Source organism: Anas acuta, chromosome 8, assembly GCF_963932015.1.
Source record: "Anas acuta chromosome 8, bAnaAcu1.1, whole genome shotgun sequence".
In the NCBI taxonomy this organism is placed as follows: Eukaryota; Metazoa; Chordata; class Aves; order Anseriformes; family Anatidae; genus Anas; species Anas acuta.
This window is the reverse complement of record NC_088986.1, coordinates 28,129,376-28,145,710: the sequence shown is the minus strand read 5'-3', so window position 1 is coordinate 28,145,710 and position 16,335 is coordinate 28,129,376.

Genomic DNA, 16,335 nt, shown 5'->3' with positions numbered 1-16,335 from the left:
ATCTTTCTTGTGAAGAAACAACTTTTCCCAGTGTTCATTACTTGATTTTTTTAATCTTTCTGTCACAAGTGTTTTGCCAAACATGAGATCCTGTTGTGCTGTTCCATCAGGTAAAGGCAGTGAGAGTGCTAAGAATTACTTCAGTAACAATATTTTTTTCTTAACTATACAAAGAACCAGAGCAGCCAATATTTTTGCAGTTCCAGATCTTTCCACTAACAGTCAGGTCCTCAAAATTGCTTTTTATGACCTTCTGACTACCATGTTCCCAAGGCTGTGTTCAGCAGTGTCATGTTTCTTTTCATTTCATCACTTCAACTCCCCTGGGCCTCCCTGTAGTAGGCACAAAACCCATTTCAGTCTTTTTTTTTTTTTTAAAGGGGGGGAAAAAAAAAAGGCAGCATGCCCATTCTTCCTAAATTAAGGAGCTAAGAGTAGGAAGGAAATTCCAGAGGTTCCTTAGACTAGGATGTGCCATATACCATAAGCAAACTCTACTTCAATGGCTAGTAAATTTGAAACTAGTTTGCCCTGTGGGTTTAGGTCTGAGTATTTAGAGCTCAGTCCAGCCAGTAATGAATGAGGCTAACACGCTTGTGCTTGAAGTGCCTTGCTTGAGGTAGAGTGCTCAGCATCATGTATACAGAAGCTTTTGGCAAACTGGCCAATTAAGGTGGAACAATTCTTGAAGCTACTAGAATTCAGTGAAACTGAATGGCATGTTCTTGGCCTACAGTAACCTAAATTAAGAAATATTAACCCTCATGGGGGGGGGGGGGAGGAGGGGGGGGAGGAGGAGGGGGAGGGAGTTCTAGGAAGAGAAGCATGAGCTGAAAGAAAAGGCGGTGTTTTTTTTTCATTTAAACTTCTGCCAGACCATTCAGAAAGTGTACAGATATTGTGATGCTTCACTGTGCATTTTATCAAAGTTATCCTAAAAATATTGTTCTAGATGTATAAAATGCTTTATCGCACAGAACTTGGTGTGCAAAAGAAGTTTGTCTCAAGGGGAGAATACTTAAAGATAAATCACATAAACACAAAAATCGTTTGTTTTATAAAAGCCAGAAAGGAAAAAAAAAAAAAAAAAAAAGTAGATTTGAGAGTGACTGTGCACTTGAAAGCCTTCTAAAAGAATCATGCTCTCATTCAGTAGATTCAGAGTAATAAAACACTAAACAGAAACCCTACTTAGAGTACAAAAGGAAGAACCTAAGGTGAAGCACAGTCTTTTAAGTAGAGTCTTGAATGAAACAGATGCAAAAGAGCTTGTCCAGATGCTCTCTACTGGAAATAATTTATATTTTAATGAATATTTCTTTTATTTTGCAATGTAGATTAAGATAGTCTCCTCTTTCTTCTCTGTTTCTCCTTTCAAATTCGACTTAGTGTCAATCTCTGACTGACTTTGGCAGCAATATATAAGTAGATGTACACCTCTCATATTAATGACTCTTCGCTCTTCTATTTATTGGTAATGGTGAAATTCATTTTATTAGCATATAAAATTTGTTATCCTCTTCCATGATTTACACTTTATTGTGCACATCACAGAAGCTTTAGTGATAAAATTCTGCTGTAATTCAAATCAATAAATCTCTAGATGACTTTTCAAAGTTATTGAATAAAACTGTTTTTTTTCAGTGTGGAAGCCTCTGGCCAGTGAAGTTGTTCACAGCACAAGTTAATGTACTTTCTAGCATCAAAAAATAAGTTGAGATTCTAAAATTAAAATTACTATCTCAAAGAAAGTAGGTGTCTGTTACAACCCAAGACTCTTCATGATTTTTGAAATGTATACGTTTATTTAAATTGAAGTTTTGGTGATAATGCCTCTTGTATCAATTTTATTCATTAGTTGTGTACAAATAGTTTTAACATCAGTTAAAGTCCTGGTAAAATGCAGATATCCTTACTAATACTAAATTAATACTTCATCCAGGTCTTGGATATCAGTAGGACCACTAATAGAAAGTGGGTCTAAATTGCCAGGTCATGGACTCCTGCTTGAATGTGTGGAAGGGGGATGACTGGCTTCTAGCATTTGTTCTAGGTCTCTTAAAACCTTAGACTCTGGTATTAGTCTAAGGTCTCTGGTTAAGCTAGGAAAGCCTTTTGGTTCTGGATCATGCTGCCTTATTAGAATCTGCTACTGGATGCACATCACAATATGCTCTATAGATTTGTCAGGACCCTGGCACTGCAGTTCAGTGGCACTGAATTTCCAACAAATTTTAATGGCAAGTATTTCACATAGGGACTTTTATTTCATGTATTTGTTGCCTATGCAAGAATGTAATGGTGTTTTTGGAACATGATTTTAGATGCTTTGAAAGGGGCCAATAAGTTTACACCTGCTAGCAAAATGAGAAATATCCTATACACTCAGCATAAGTACTGTAATTTGGTGTCCTTTATCTAAGTCTACCTCAAAGTAAATTAGTAAAGACAGGCATCAAAACAAAGTTGACATACTTATATGACAGGAGCTCAGTTCTGGTATAACTGCAAATAAGTCTAAAAAACAGAAGATCACTCTTAAAAACAAATGTTGAATTATACATCAACTCAGAGCCTGCATAAAATGGTGTCATGGGGAAGCTGGCATTATAATGCAATTTCCCTATTATATCCCAGCGTGGTTGGCTAACTCTTTCAGAGAGGCCAGGATAGAATTCATGTCTATATAAGGTAACAGCTATAATGTATGCAAGAACAAGAAAGAAAATACTAGAAATGAAGAAAATGCGGCAGGGTTCTATAAAACAGACCAACAAAAGGTTGGCAGTACAGTATCATTTGCAGTTAAGTCACAGCAACATCTAGTGGTCAAATATCAAAAGCAGAATTCTAGATTAATTATCCTTTGTTTGGTACCTTGTTCAGACAGAAAAAACTAGAAGCATAAAGTAACCAATTATTTACATTTCAGGAAGCATTGCAGGAAAAGCTTAGGAAAACTGTGATCTAACTTACGTTTTTTTAATATCTACAGTTTTTCCTTTTCATGAATGAATGAAGTTTTATGTACTGTGTCTCAGTTTGACCATATTCATATATACTCGGAATGGAAATAAATTCATCTGTACAACATGCATCAGATGAAATGGCATGTAGCAATCAATTTTAGAGTCTCTGCTGTATGTGTGTTTATATAGTACCTAACAAAATACAGCTCTTGTTCATGCCTGAAGCTTCTGTAACACTAAAATGTAACAGTGGCAGTAAAAGCTGTTACCTTTGACAGTGGTGTTCAGGTCCTTCTGTTACATTCTGATTTTTTATGGCTATTTATTATACTATGCTATTCTTAACATGAAGGTAATTACAGGACTGCTACCATGAAAACCACTTTTCCCCCAGAAGTTTTGTCATGTGTCTCAAAGCTGCTCTTGTGCTTTTCTCTTTCTTAGTAGCCTTAGGAAAAAATGTTTCAATTATTAAAACTATTAACAAAGGCATTGCTGGCCTTGTCTAGCTCACAAGCAGTTAGGTGGAAAAATTACCTTTTGTGAACTAAATTTGAATAACATGTAAAACCACGTACTTTTCCCATAGTTTTTTTTTTTTTTTTTTATTAATAGAATTATTGCAATAATCACCTAGTGATATAGGATGTTACCATGTAGCCCAGTAAATACAGTATTTCCATTGCTAATAAAATGCCACAGGCTTTCACTTTCCACAGGCAAAGCCTCAGGACTAAGGCATGTCAGACATGCTTAGCTTGAATTTATCTAGACCTTGTTGGAGCTTTGTCTTAGCCTGTTCAGATGTAACAGCAATTTTTCTTACCAGGTGGGTATGCCTAATTTAATTTACTGTTGTTTAGGTTTGAACTGAAAAATAAATTTGATATAAACTATAGTAAAAAGCAGTTACTCTGTATAGAGCAAAGCTTTTGTCACTCTAATGTAATGCAGGAAAACAGGCCTAATATGTCAGTAGAGGCCTTGAAATCAATGAGAAGAATGAAGTAATTATTATGAAACTCTCAATTAGTCTGTAATTGTATGCAAACATACAAGACTGGTTGTAGAAGCTTTGTACAAACTGGTGTACTACACAATAGGTATTTGTAATCTGCAGTTTGAATCTACCAAGGAACAGTAGAAGTAGGCTTCGCTCTGAAAGACAAATGGTCAAACAGAATTCCTGCCTGCAAGTTCTGCAAGTCACTGTACAGTTACAGATCAGCTGTTCCCTGTGCACTTTGAGACCTAAAATCAAATCTGTGCTTTGGAATTACATTAGCTACTTTGGCAGTCGTTCCATGAACAAGGCTGAGTACCTGAGCTTTGGATGTGATTGGCTACAGAGACTTCTACTTGTGATGAAGGCATATTTGAGAACTATAGGGTTTATTTTTTTTCTGTGAGGTACTTCTGCTTTTCCGCATAAGAAAGATTATTTGGAGTTGCTGGTGTTGTAATCTGAAGCTTTTTCTTGTCAGTAAAAGATGAAAGCAAAACCAGAAGGTCTAGTGAATATAACACATGTCTGCCTTTACTGCCAGCTCTAATATGCAACCTCAATACTGAAAGAATGTGTCCCCACCATTTTTATTTTATTTTGTGGATTGTGCAACCAGTTTGGGGGCCATTTAAAACTCTGTTTCTGTTGGTCCTTCTGGTCCTAGCTGTACAACAGTTCTAAAACATTAGGTTGTCCCTGGAGATTTTTAAGTACATGAATCACAGAATCACACAACTTCTAGGCTGGAAGAGACCTCAAGATCATCGAGTCCAACCTCTGACCTAACACTAACAAGTCCTCCACTAAACCATATCACTAAGCTCTACATCTAAACGTCTTTTAAAGACCCCCAGGGATGGTGACTCCACCACTTCCCTGGGCAGCCCGTTCCAATGCCTAACAATCCCTTTGGTAAAGAAGTCCTACTCTGTGAAGAGAAGGTCTAGCGGGGCACCACCCCTGGTAGGCTCACTAACCAGCTGCATCAGGAAGCTATCTTCCACGCTCTCCAGAAACCTCCTAGACTGCTTTCTCTGGGCTGTGTTGTGCTTCCAGGATATGTCAGGGAAGTTGAAGTCCCCCACGAGAACAAGCGCTGAAGATTTTGCAACTTCTGTCAGCTGCCTGTAGAACTCCTCATCCATCTCCTCATCCTGGTTCGGCGGTCTATAGCAGACCCCGACCAGGACGCTAGCCTTGTTGGCCTTCCCGCCGATCCTAACCCAAAGGGACTCGACCTTGTCATTCCCAGCCTCGAGTTCTACAACATCAAAAGACTCTCTAATACAGAGAGCCACACCAGCACCCCTTCTGTGCTGCCTGTCCCTTCTGAAGAGCTTATAGCCAGGCATTGCAGCACTCCCGTCATGAGAGTGGTCCCACCACGTCTCCGTGATGGCAACCAAGTCGTAGCCTGCCTGCTGCACGACGGCTTCCAGCTCCTCCTGTTTGTTACCCATGCTGCGTGCATTGGTGTAGATGCACTTCAGCTGGGCCATTGCCTTATCCCCCGGCCTTGCTATTGTTCCCCCTGGCACAGCTCCAACAATCCTTGCTTCAGCCCCATCCCCCTTCTTACCTACTTTTAAAGCCCTCTCAATGAGCCCCGCCAGCTCCTGGCCCAGGATCCGTTTTCCCCTAAAAGGTAGGGACCCATCTGCGGCCATCAGGCCGGGTGCCGAGTAAAGTGCCCCATGGTCGAAAAACCCAAGATTTCTGTGTTGGCACTAGCCCCTGAGCCACATGTTTAACAGGTGGGCTTTCCGTGTCCTCTCTGTACCCCTCCCTGCCACCGTAGGGATGGACGAAAACACCACCTGCAGTCAGAGCAAGAAAGTCCTTTTCAATTGGGAATAAACAGGAAAAAAAAATAATTCCACTAACTTGGAAATGAAACTATAGAAACATAGAATAAATAAGGTTGGAAAAGACCTTCAAGATCATCTGGTCCAACCATCACCCTAGCACCAATGTCACCCACTAAACCATGTCCCTAAGCACCACATCCAACCTTGCCTTGAACACCCCCAGGGCGGTGACACCACCTCCTCCCTGGGCAACCTGTCCCAGTGCCTGACTGCTCTTCTGAGAAGTAATGTCTCCTAATTGCTTTGCCTGTTGAAGAGCAGTGCTCTTTGTTCAATTCTTTAATTCTTGAAGAGTAGGGGCATGACGTTTCCATTTTTCCACTCCCCAGTGACAGCACCCCACTACCAGGACTTTTCTGCTGTGATGGAGGGAGTCTTGGCAACTCCATCAGCCAGTTCCCTCAGCACCCTGGGATTCTTCTCATCCGCTCCCGTAGACCTGTACCTCTTTGGATTCATCAGCTGGTCTCAAACCTGTTCTTCGCTTAAACTGGGTGGGATTCTGCTCCCCCAGCCTCCATCTATGGGGTCAGGGAAATGAAAGATGTGGGAAGCCCTTCTACCAGTGCACACAGAGGCAAAGAAGTTGCTGAGTACCTCAGCCTTCTCCACGTCTGTCATTGCCAATTACTCAGTTATAGAAACTCACTCCTAATATAAGAAATTAGCCAGCTATCATCACTCACACACTACTGTTTTCACCCCTCGGTTTATTTTCACAAATGTTAAAGGCGCATGGTGGCCCTTGGGGACTCCACCTGTCACCCCAGCGCAGCAGCCCGAAGGGAACTGGGGCCTCTCTTGGGCTCTTCCTCGAGGCTCTGCGCAGAAGGGCTGCCACCTCTCGCACAAGGGCTGCCGGATGGGAAAGAAGCACTCACACAACCCCTGACAATTGGCAAAGGTCTTTATTGCCACGTGGCTCCAGGCTAATGCCTGGAGTGGAGCCTGAGCGATGCAGAATAGGGAGCTTGCCGAGCCCTTCTGCACAGCTGCCGGTGTTCCTTGAGGACACTTTTCAGAGAGCTGCCAGGGGAGTCCCATGTTTGTTGTGGCCGAGGTGGGTCCACTTCCATTGGTTGCTCTTCATCTTGTGCACCCACCTCCATGGGCTCCGCGGGTTGGAGGACGAGCCAGTCCCTGGCAGGGACTGCCCACACAGGCTGCCGTCCATTGGGCATATTTTCCGGCCACGGTGCCGCACCAGGACGCCTCCCACTTCCGTGCCTCGGGTCCATTCCGTTCTCCGCTTGATTTTCATTCACGGAATTCCTGATGTCATCTCTCCCTTGGCCACGGCTGGGTCCCGCATCATATTCCGTCCTCTGGGCACGGCTCCGCTTCCCGTGGCCCTCCAACCCACGCTCTCTCTCTTTGCTGTCCTCACTGGACCACCGGCTAGGCCCAGGCCTGCTGTTGGTGTCCATCCAAGGGGCCGGCCTGCTCCCCACATCGCTTTGGCTCCAATGATATTTATCGTAATAGCCTCTGGGCCGGGCACCAGACACCTCCTGGGCACTGATGGTTCTTGTGCTGGAGGTGCTGGCCCTCGACCCACGGCACATCCACCCAGAGGCAGACATCCTTCTCAGTGGTCCCAGGAACAATTTCTTGTCCTCGCACTGAGAAGGGCTGCTGCTCGCCTCTCTCTCTCTTTGCTCCTGTCTCTGGCCTTCCTTCAGCCGCTGGCTTTCGGAAGACCAAATCGCTGAGCAAGTGGCGGGCCAGTGGCAGGGGGGGCCCTTTTATAGGGCCTGGGGCAAGGGCGGGCCCGCCGGTGGCCACTGTGACCTCGGCAAAGCTCTGTGATGGAGCGGCCCGTGCGAGGCTGAAGGCGGCTGCCTTGGGAGAGGCCTGGAAGATGCCCTCATGTGGAGCAAGGACAAGGGTTGGGGGGGCTGAGGGCCCCCTTTTCTGGGGCTGGCTGCCCCCCAGGCCGTTTGGCTTGCCAGAGAGAAAGGCTGCCCCATGCAACCCTGCCTCGACCCGTTTTTTCTCCAGATCTCCAAGGGTCAGAGTCTCTCATTAACAAAAAGACAACCCCACCAACGAAACCAAACCAGACCAATTCACAAGGCTAAAGCAGTCAAAACTGAAGTACCAATCATAGAATCACAGAATTTCTAGGTTGGAAGAGACCTCAAGATCATCGAGTCCAACCTCTGACCTAACACTAACAAGTCCTCCACTAAACCATATCCCTATGCTCTACATCTAAACGTCTTTTAAAGACCTCCAGGGATGGGGACTCCACCACTTCCCTGGGCAGCCCGTTCCAATGCCTAACAACCCTTTTGGTAAAGAAGTTCTTCCTAACATCCAACCTAAAACTCCCCTGGCGCAACTTAAGCCCATTCCCCCTCGTCCTGTCACCAGGCACGTGGGAGAACAGGCCAAGCCCCACCTCGCTACAGCCTCCTTTAAGGTACTTATAAAGAGCGATAAGGTCGCCCCTGAGCCTCCTCTTCTCCAGGCTGAACAAGCCCAGCTCCCTCAGCTGCTCCTCGTAGGACTTGAAAGACTTAAAAATAGGGACCCGTCTGCGGCTATCAGGCTGGGTGCCGAGTAAAATGCCCCATATATGTATACATATACATATATATATATATACATATAAATATGTTTATGTATATATAAAGACATAACCAATTATGATAACTGTAGGATAACCCAACCGAAAGCCCTGGGACAAACGGACACAACGACCAGCGTTCCGTGCCGTAAGCCAATTTATTACTGTGTGACATTATCTTATATAGTGTCAAAGCGTCCCACCCAGGAACCCAGGACCCCTCCCACTGTGCTCGCAGGCACCCCAGACCCCTCCTTTTGTGCACGCAGGCACAACCCAGAATAATCCCACACCTTCCCCCCTCTTTATGCAGTAATGTACCCCCTTTAACCCGTTACACAAAGCGTGATTTAATCATAATTACTTAGGGACGAGTATCCGTCCCAAGAGCAAGCGGTGGCATTGGGAACCCTTCATGATTTTTGGTGAGAATGGTCAGCATGCTGCGATTCATTATACTGCTTCTAGCTATTTTTGCTATAATACATGCATATACTAGCCCTATCACAATGAATACTATTACCAGTAGCAATATTGTTTGTAAGAGCGATTTAAGCCATCCTTCTAGCTGAAAGCCTAACCCCTCAAGAGCTGCCCCCAGCCAAATCTGTTCTGCGTCATGCTGCTCTTCTTTTATTTTGTCATTTTTGCGAAATCTCTAATTAACCCTATCATTAAATTTTCCTCTTGATTGCTCCTTGCTTGCTGTGTGTACTGAGCTGACCTTTTATCTCTCATTTTTAACAACACCGGAATTTTACAGACTCCTCGGGTTGCTCAAGGGCTGTGAGCAGTGCGATGCAGCCACAATAGCAGACCCATAGAGCACAAACCAAGTGTCGTGTTAGCTGGAATCACCTTCCAAGCAAGTTCCTGAGAACAGAGCAACCAATAGGGGTTAGGTAAACGCCAATGAGCAGAGTTCGAAACATGCGCGACGCGGACCGATTGATAAAGGGCTGTCACACGGCTATTTACAGTCCAAGCATCCCCAGGGAAAAAGTCCACCAGTGCAGGAGCTTGGCCCGGTGGCCCCACCCACAACCAGGCCACCGACTGATTGCACACCGTGGTCTTAACTGTCCATGGCGGAACGGTCACATTCGTTATTGTCCCATTGTCCCAAACGTCAATGGAGCCACACAATCGCGCCACCGGCAGAACGGTTTCTTTTCCGTCCTCCATCGCATGTGTGGTGCCGTCCGATGACAAGTGTGTTTCATGTGTCAGATTGATACCTGCCTGCACGGTGGCATTGATACGGATGGTAGTCAGCTTCCTTCCCCGGCAAGTAACAGGCGGGAACAACCCACGAAGAGTCCCACTGAGTACTGGCTCAGCAGACCGTAGGTTGTAAGCGTATGGCGTTGGAAACAGCGGAGCGGTCCGGTAGCCCACAGCATACTCCTGCCAGTAGCCCCCGTACACTGCAAGGCACAAGGCGAGGACAAGCAGGAGTCGCTGTAAAGGGGAGAAAGTTGCTTACTTATTTCCTGTTCCTTTGAGTCCACCTGCTCAGGGAATGGACGTACCCATCGGGCTGGAAACCATCGAACCCCCGATGGTAGTTGTACACAGGCGTAACCCCGACCCATAACTAACAGGGGTACTGGATCCCGATTCCAGGGCCCACCGTCCAGGCGTACCTGCACAACCCCTAAAGGTGCGCGTTCTGTCATAGCATGGTCTGCGGATCGACCTTCCAAATGATTTAAACTAAAAAGGGCCTTTAATAACAAAGCGTGTGGACAGGAATCTCCAATCTCTCTTTAAGGGCATCGAGGCGAGCTTTCAAAGTCAGATGAGTACGCTCAATAATGGCTTGGTCCTTGGCTTGGTGTAAGCACTGCTCTTAGTGTGGGAGAAGTCCAGTCGAGGCCCTCTCACTCAGCAGTCAATACCCATAGGGGTTGCCTCCCTCGGTAGACCATACACACTGCAGTGGAGGGTCCTGCCCCGGTCTTGCCTTCTCCCTTTCCTCCCTTCAGGCTTGTCCCCTTTATTTGGCATCCTTAATTCATGCAGAGCCTCGTTGCCAGAATATTAGTTCTTCCTTAGCTTGAGTTTCAGTTTCCCAGGAGCGGACTCAACCATCCAAGTTTCAGTAGTTACTGGTCCTTTTATTCTGGATGCATGGGTCCCTTTCTGCAGTTCTCACAGCTGTTTCAGTAGTCAGTAGAACAAGGTACAGTCCCTCACATCGAGGGTTCAGTGATTCTTCCCTCCCGTGGCTGCTTGTTGAAACACTTTCTTTTTTGTCTTCTGACAAGTTAAATAACAGTTATCTAATTTGCTTTGCCGTATGGCCCTTTCCAGGTTCCTGTAGCAGGATTCATCTGATAGCCTTTCAGGTTGATACAGATTTGACTACAGATACCAGGGTTTTGGCATTCATCACTATCTCCACAGTTTCCCAGCTGGACAGTCGCATTCATTTATGTTGCATTCCTTCAGGGGCTCATCACCCCAGTCCTTGCAGTCTCTCTGCTGGTTACACACTTTATTGATATCTATGCATTCTCCACTTCTGCACTTGAATTTGCCAGGTCCAGAGCACTGAATAACATCGTTACAGTTTGCTTCATCAGTGCCATCCAGACAGTCTCTCACACCACTGCACTGTCTACCCCCATGGACACAGTTCCCATCTTCACATCTGAACTGGTCCAGGAAGGGCAGTTAATTTCATCACTTCCATCCTTGCAATAAGGATCTCTGTCACATCACCACTTCTTGTAGATACATTCACCTGAGCCACACTGCACCTCACTCACAGCATCTTCTCCACTGTAAAGAGAGTGTAACGTCTGCTATACGGCTGCAGGCAGTGCCAGCTGCAACCTTAGGTTTGTGAAAGAGCCTGCCGGTGGTCATTTGGCAGTGTAATCTGCGTCTCTGCACTGCTGCCCTGCAGTAGAGCTAAGTCGTCATTAGTAATAGTTATAACACCGATCTGAGGACGAATAGTCTTTTTTTTTTTTTTTTTTTTTTTTTCCTGCATTGCAAGATAAACCTTTTATAAAAAGAATGCCAGAGTGAAGCAGGACTGCCGCTGATGCTGCCTCCATGGTTATGCCAGACGGGCTGCAGGGTCCTGATGTCCACCCCTCTGCTCTGTGCCAACTCGCCACACGCTGAGGGTCGGCTACCGGTGTCCACTGACGCCTCTGGTCTCCCGTAGCAACTCGATCTCGAATGTTCCGCAATTACTTCAATTTCCCCGCGTTTTGCAGCTTGTGTCAGGTCTATTCTGTGTCTCTCAGAGCCGTCCATGGCTCTGCAGCGTCTCTCAGGGCTCTCTCCGTCCAGCGGTAGTCCCTCCGTAGTGTCTCGGGTCTCCCAGCGCCGCTCCAGTCTCTCGGCGCCGCTCCGGTCTCTCGGCCTGTTCAGGTCTCAGCAAGTCCAGGTCTCGGCCTGTGCGGGCCTCATATGTTGCAGGAAGCATGTCATGTCATGCTCCTGCCTTTTTCTTGTCACAGTCAAAACATTTAATAGCAAAAATATCGCATCAGTCTCCTCTGGGGGTCTCTAGGGGTCTTTCATGCTGAAGGCTCGTAGTCTTCCTCTCCCCTTTGTACTCACTCGGCACCATACCAAGTTTATAGAACATTTTCTGCAAGTCTTGTCTCCCAACCGTCCTTCAGCTTCTTTTTCCTTCCTCTTAATCTCTTGGCCTCCTAGCCAGATACCAAAGATCCGCATAGTATGCCATAACAGTCACTAGTTGTTATCAGTTGTTCTGAAACTCCCAAACATCAAACACAAACAGCTTTCTTATTTGACGCTTCACGAGTAATTAAAACATTCTTCCCCAGCCATTCACAGACACATCTATAGCAGTGTTAAGTTAATCTGGAAGAAGACAGGAAAAAGGCTGTAACTGTTAGAAATAGAAGTCCGGAATAACAAAAGCAAACAGGTTCATAAATTTAAGGAGTGTTTTCTGAAGACGTGATAAATTGGCTAGAATGAGGGGGAGACTGGGAGTCGGGCTGACTACAGCATTCATCCGCTCTAATGCTTTACGACCCAAATCAGCAGCTGCAATCAGCACAGGCTGCGGCAGCAGCAGCTGTTCCTGCGGAGTATTCCACCTCCCCCGTCCCAACAATGCCTCCCCCGGCATACCATGTAAAGGATCCTGGGGATTCGCCCATGCACGCGCCATTAACACTTCACCTTCCTCTTCTAGCAAAGACTCAAACATGGGTACCTGCGCTGCCGTCAGGCAGGCTCGGGCAACCTGACGCCAATCAAACATCAGGGGCCCTTGCAAGGCCACCGCATCCAACAAAACCTGTGTCTGTGGGCTAGAGAATCCCCCCTCCTGTACAGCCTTTTTTAACTGTAGCAGCATTTTATAATCCACCGGCTGCCACTGATGTCCTTCAGACCCCGCGAAAACAGGATAGCACCCTATCCGCACAGGACTTAGCGTTATTTCACAACCCGAGAGAAGACATTCTCTCGCACTAATAGTCCATTTTTCTCTTGCCTTTTGCACCTCCTCGCGGATGTGCATCGGCTGCCGCAGGGTAGCCTGTCTAGGATCCCGAGACTCCTCATCTGTTGAACTCTCACTATCCACTCGTTCTCTCTCTCGGGACGCAGCACCCGACGGAACGGGAACGCGACGCATGGACGATGGTAGGGGCTTCTCCGAAAAAAGCTTCACCCGCGCTTCTTCCCCCTCCCACTCTCCAGGGTCAAACACCGGAGGAGTACACAGCGGCGGCTGGAGGGAGCCCGAAAACGCCGGCGCCTGCCCGGATGCCACCTCTGCCCCTTCAGGACCCCCGGCAGGGAACAGAATAAGGGAGCCCTTCTTATTTACCCCCCAGAAGGACCCGTCCGATGAAGTATGTACGGTGCTCCCTTCCGCCGGAGGAGCACTAGGTGTTGCTATTTTTTCACGATCCAACCAAACTCGCAGGGGGGCAACAAAAGGTTTCCCACCCTCTTCTTTCTCCTGCTCCACATTATTTTCATCCCCCGATCGAGCCTCCTCCTTCGCCTGCCCTGACCCTTCCTTTAGATTGTTTTTTATCGGCAGCTCCATACGAGCCTGCATGCGGTGCACAGTAGCCCACAGGCATGCCTCGTTGGCTACTGTTTCCAAAACCGCTCGCACTGACCCATAGGTCGGTAATAAAGTCTGCGCCTCTTTGTTCCTGATGCAAGCGCTGTCACATAAATCCCGTCCCACCGCTTCTAAAGTAGCCTGTTTCAGGCAATGAACAGGAGACCCCGCCAGATTCCGGCGTCCAAAACAAGAGGGACCGTATGTCCTTCTTTCGTAAAGCTATTCCTACTTCCTTGGCCAAGGATTTTAAAGTACTCATCACCTCATCGACTCCAGGCCCCATGGCCTCCCGCGTACCTAGCACGTATGCACTGCGCCTAACTTGCGCCGCGCCTAACTTGCGCCAACCAGTTGCATGTCGGGGTTCGTATCACGTCGGGGTCACCATATGTAGGATAATCCGACCGAAAGCCCCGGGACAAACGGACACAATGACCAGCGTTCCGTGCCGTAAGCCAATTTATTACTGGGTGACATTATCTTATATAGTGTCAAAGCGTCCCACCCAGGAACCCAGGACCCCTCCCACTGTGCTCGCAGGCACCCCAGACCCCTCCTTTTGTGCACGCAGGCACAACCCAGAATAATCCCACAATAACAGCAGGGTCCAGAAATCTAGCACTGCAGATATTCAAGATTCAGCCTTGTTCTGGTCTCATTTTATCAGGATGATGACCTAACATTATTGTTTTGCATCTTATTGCTTCAAGAAACAGTGTTTCTGCTCTCTCCTATAATGAAGCTTTTTTTTTTTCTTTTTTTTTTTTTTTTTTTTTTTTTAAGATTAAGTGATAACCCTGCTCTGCATAGAAGAATGTGCCAGAAGCCTCCATGTTCCTTTTCAACCCGAATTAATCTGTGGTTCTGACTTATTCTGTTATTATTAAAACATTTGCATTGAAACTTTCTCTGTGTGAGCAAAGTACTCCTAAACTTAGAATCTCAACACATGAAAGAAAGATGTTTTGAGGAACCCTATTATTCAGGTATCTACAGAATTATCATTGAGAAGTTTAAAGAAAAAGAAAAAACATAAATGATCTGTTTTTAATGAGGGAAAGAGGAAAGGAAAAACTGAAATTGTTTGCTTTCTGCAGCTTAAGGGTATAAAAACCAAACCAAAACCACACGCTCATACCCACCCACCCACCCACCATTTTTATCTTCTTGACTTACATAATATTTTCTGTTAAACCTCTGTTCTGAAGATGTTCAGCTTCAGGGGCCCTATCTGACATGATAAACAGACCTTAGTACAGTGTTTCTCCCTCTTTGAAGGTGAATCTGCGCTGAGATAGACAGGTGGGCTTAACAGCCACAAGATCATTGCCTAAGAAAGAGGGAGAAGAACATATTTGGAGTTTTGCCATTATTTCACCGACTGGTGACCTATCTGCAGATTAATAATTGGAAGGCACTAGAGAACTATGATGAAAACTGGAATGTTTGTTTTACCTGTAAAACTTACAGACCTGCTGCATAAAAAAATCTGTATCGTAACATGGGAGTGAGCTAAAAGCCCAGTTTATGCAGGATTAAGCAACGCGGCCATGACTTATGTGGTTTTGCAGTCCTGACGCTCCCACCTCCTACAATGGCATGTAGACCAGCATTTTACAGAAAGTCTTCTGGATTTTATACAAACAGGCCACATGCTGAACTCATGAGGCTGGCCAGTATTATTTTTAAAGTTTTAACAACCTCACAAAACATAGTAGTGCTGTGTCAGAGAAAATACACTGCTGTAATTTCATTTTCTGCCAGTACCTCCACCTGCTTTTGAGTTAACAGATGTTGCCTAGACAATATGAAGGACACTAATGCAGCAATGGATCCTGTGAGAGATTGATGTTATATTTTATAACTGTTAAGAAAGGGAGGGAAAGAGGACAAGGATCATGGTAAGTATCTCCCTTTGAGGGTTATTTCTGATTTACCTAGATTGGATTTCAGGGACTAAGGGGACTTCAACTTGCCAGACATCAACTGGGATTACCACACGGCCGACACAAGCAGGCCCAGGAGGTTCCTAAAGCACCTCAATGATAACTTCTTGGTGCAGGTGGAAGGGTGCCAACTAAGAAAGGTGCCCTCCTAGATCTGTTGCTGGAGAATGTCTTTTGGGGACATGGCAATTGGCGGTCATCTTGGTCATAGTGACCATGAAGCAGTTGAGTTTAAAATTTTTGGTGACAGGATGAAAATTGCCACCATAACTTCAGCTCTGCATATGGGGAGAGCAGATGTCAGGCTGCTCAGGGAACTAGTTAGCAAAGTCCCCTGGGAAACCGCTTTTGAAGGTATCCATCAGTGCTGGTCAGTCTTCAAGCACTGCCTCCTAAAACACAGGATCAGGCAATTCCAAAATATCGGAAGTCAAGCAGGCGGGGCAGGAGGCTAGCTTGGCTGACCAAGGACCTTCTGGAGCTTAGGCATAAAAAGAAAGTGTATGGCTGCTGGAAGCAGGGTCAGACGACATGGAAGGAATAGAGGGACGTTGTTCATGTTTGTAGGGAGAAAATTTGTGTGGCCAAAGCCCAGTTAGTGTTGAAGCTGGCCAGGTCTGTGGGACACAATAAAAAGTTCTTTTTTTGTTGTTGTTTGTTTGTTTTTTGTTGTTGTTGTTTTGTTTTGTTTTGTTTTAGAAAAAAGGAGGACCAGAGAAAACAAAGGTGTACTACTTGATAGGTATGGTTACCTCACAGACAAGGACATAGGCAAAGCAGAGACGTTTAATGCCTTCTTTGCCTCTGTCTTCAATGCTGATGATGGGCTTTGCGACCCCGGGTGCCCTGAGCTGAAGGACTGTGACGGTGGGAATGATAAACTCCCAAATG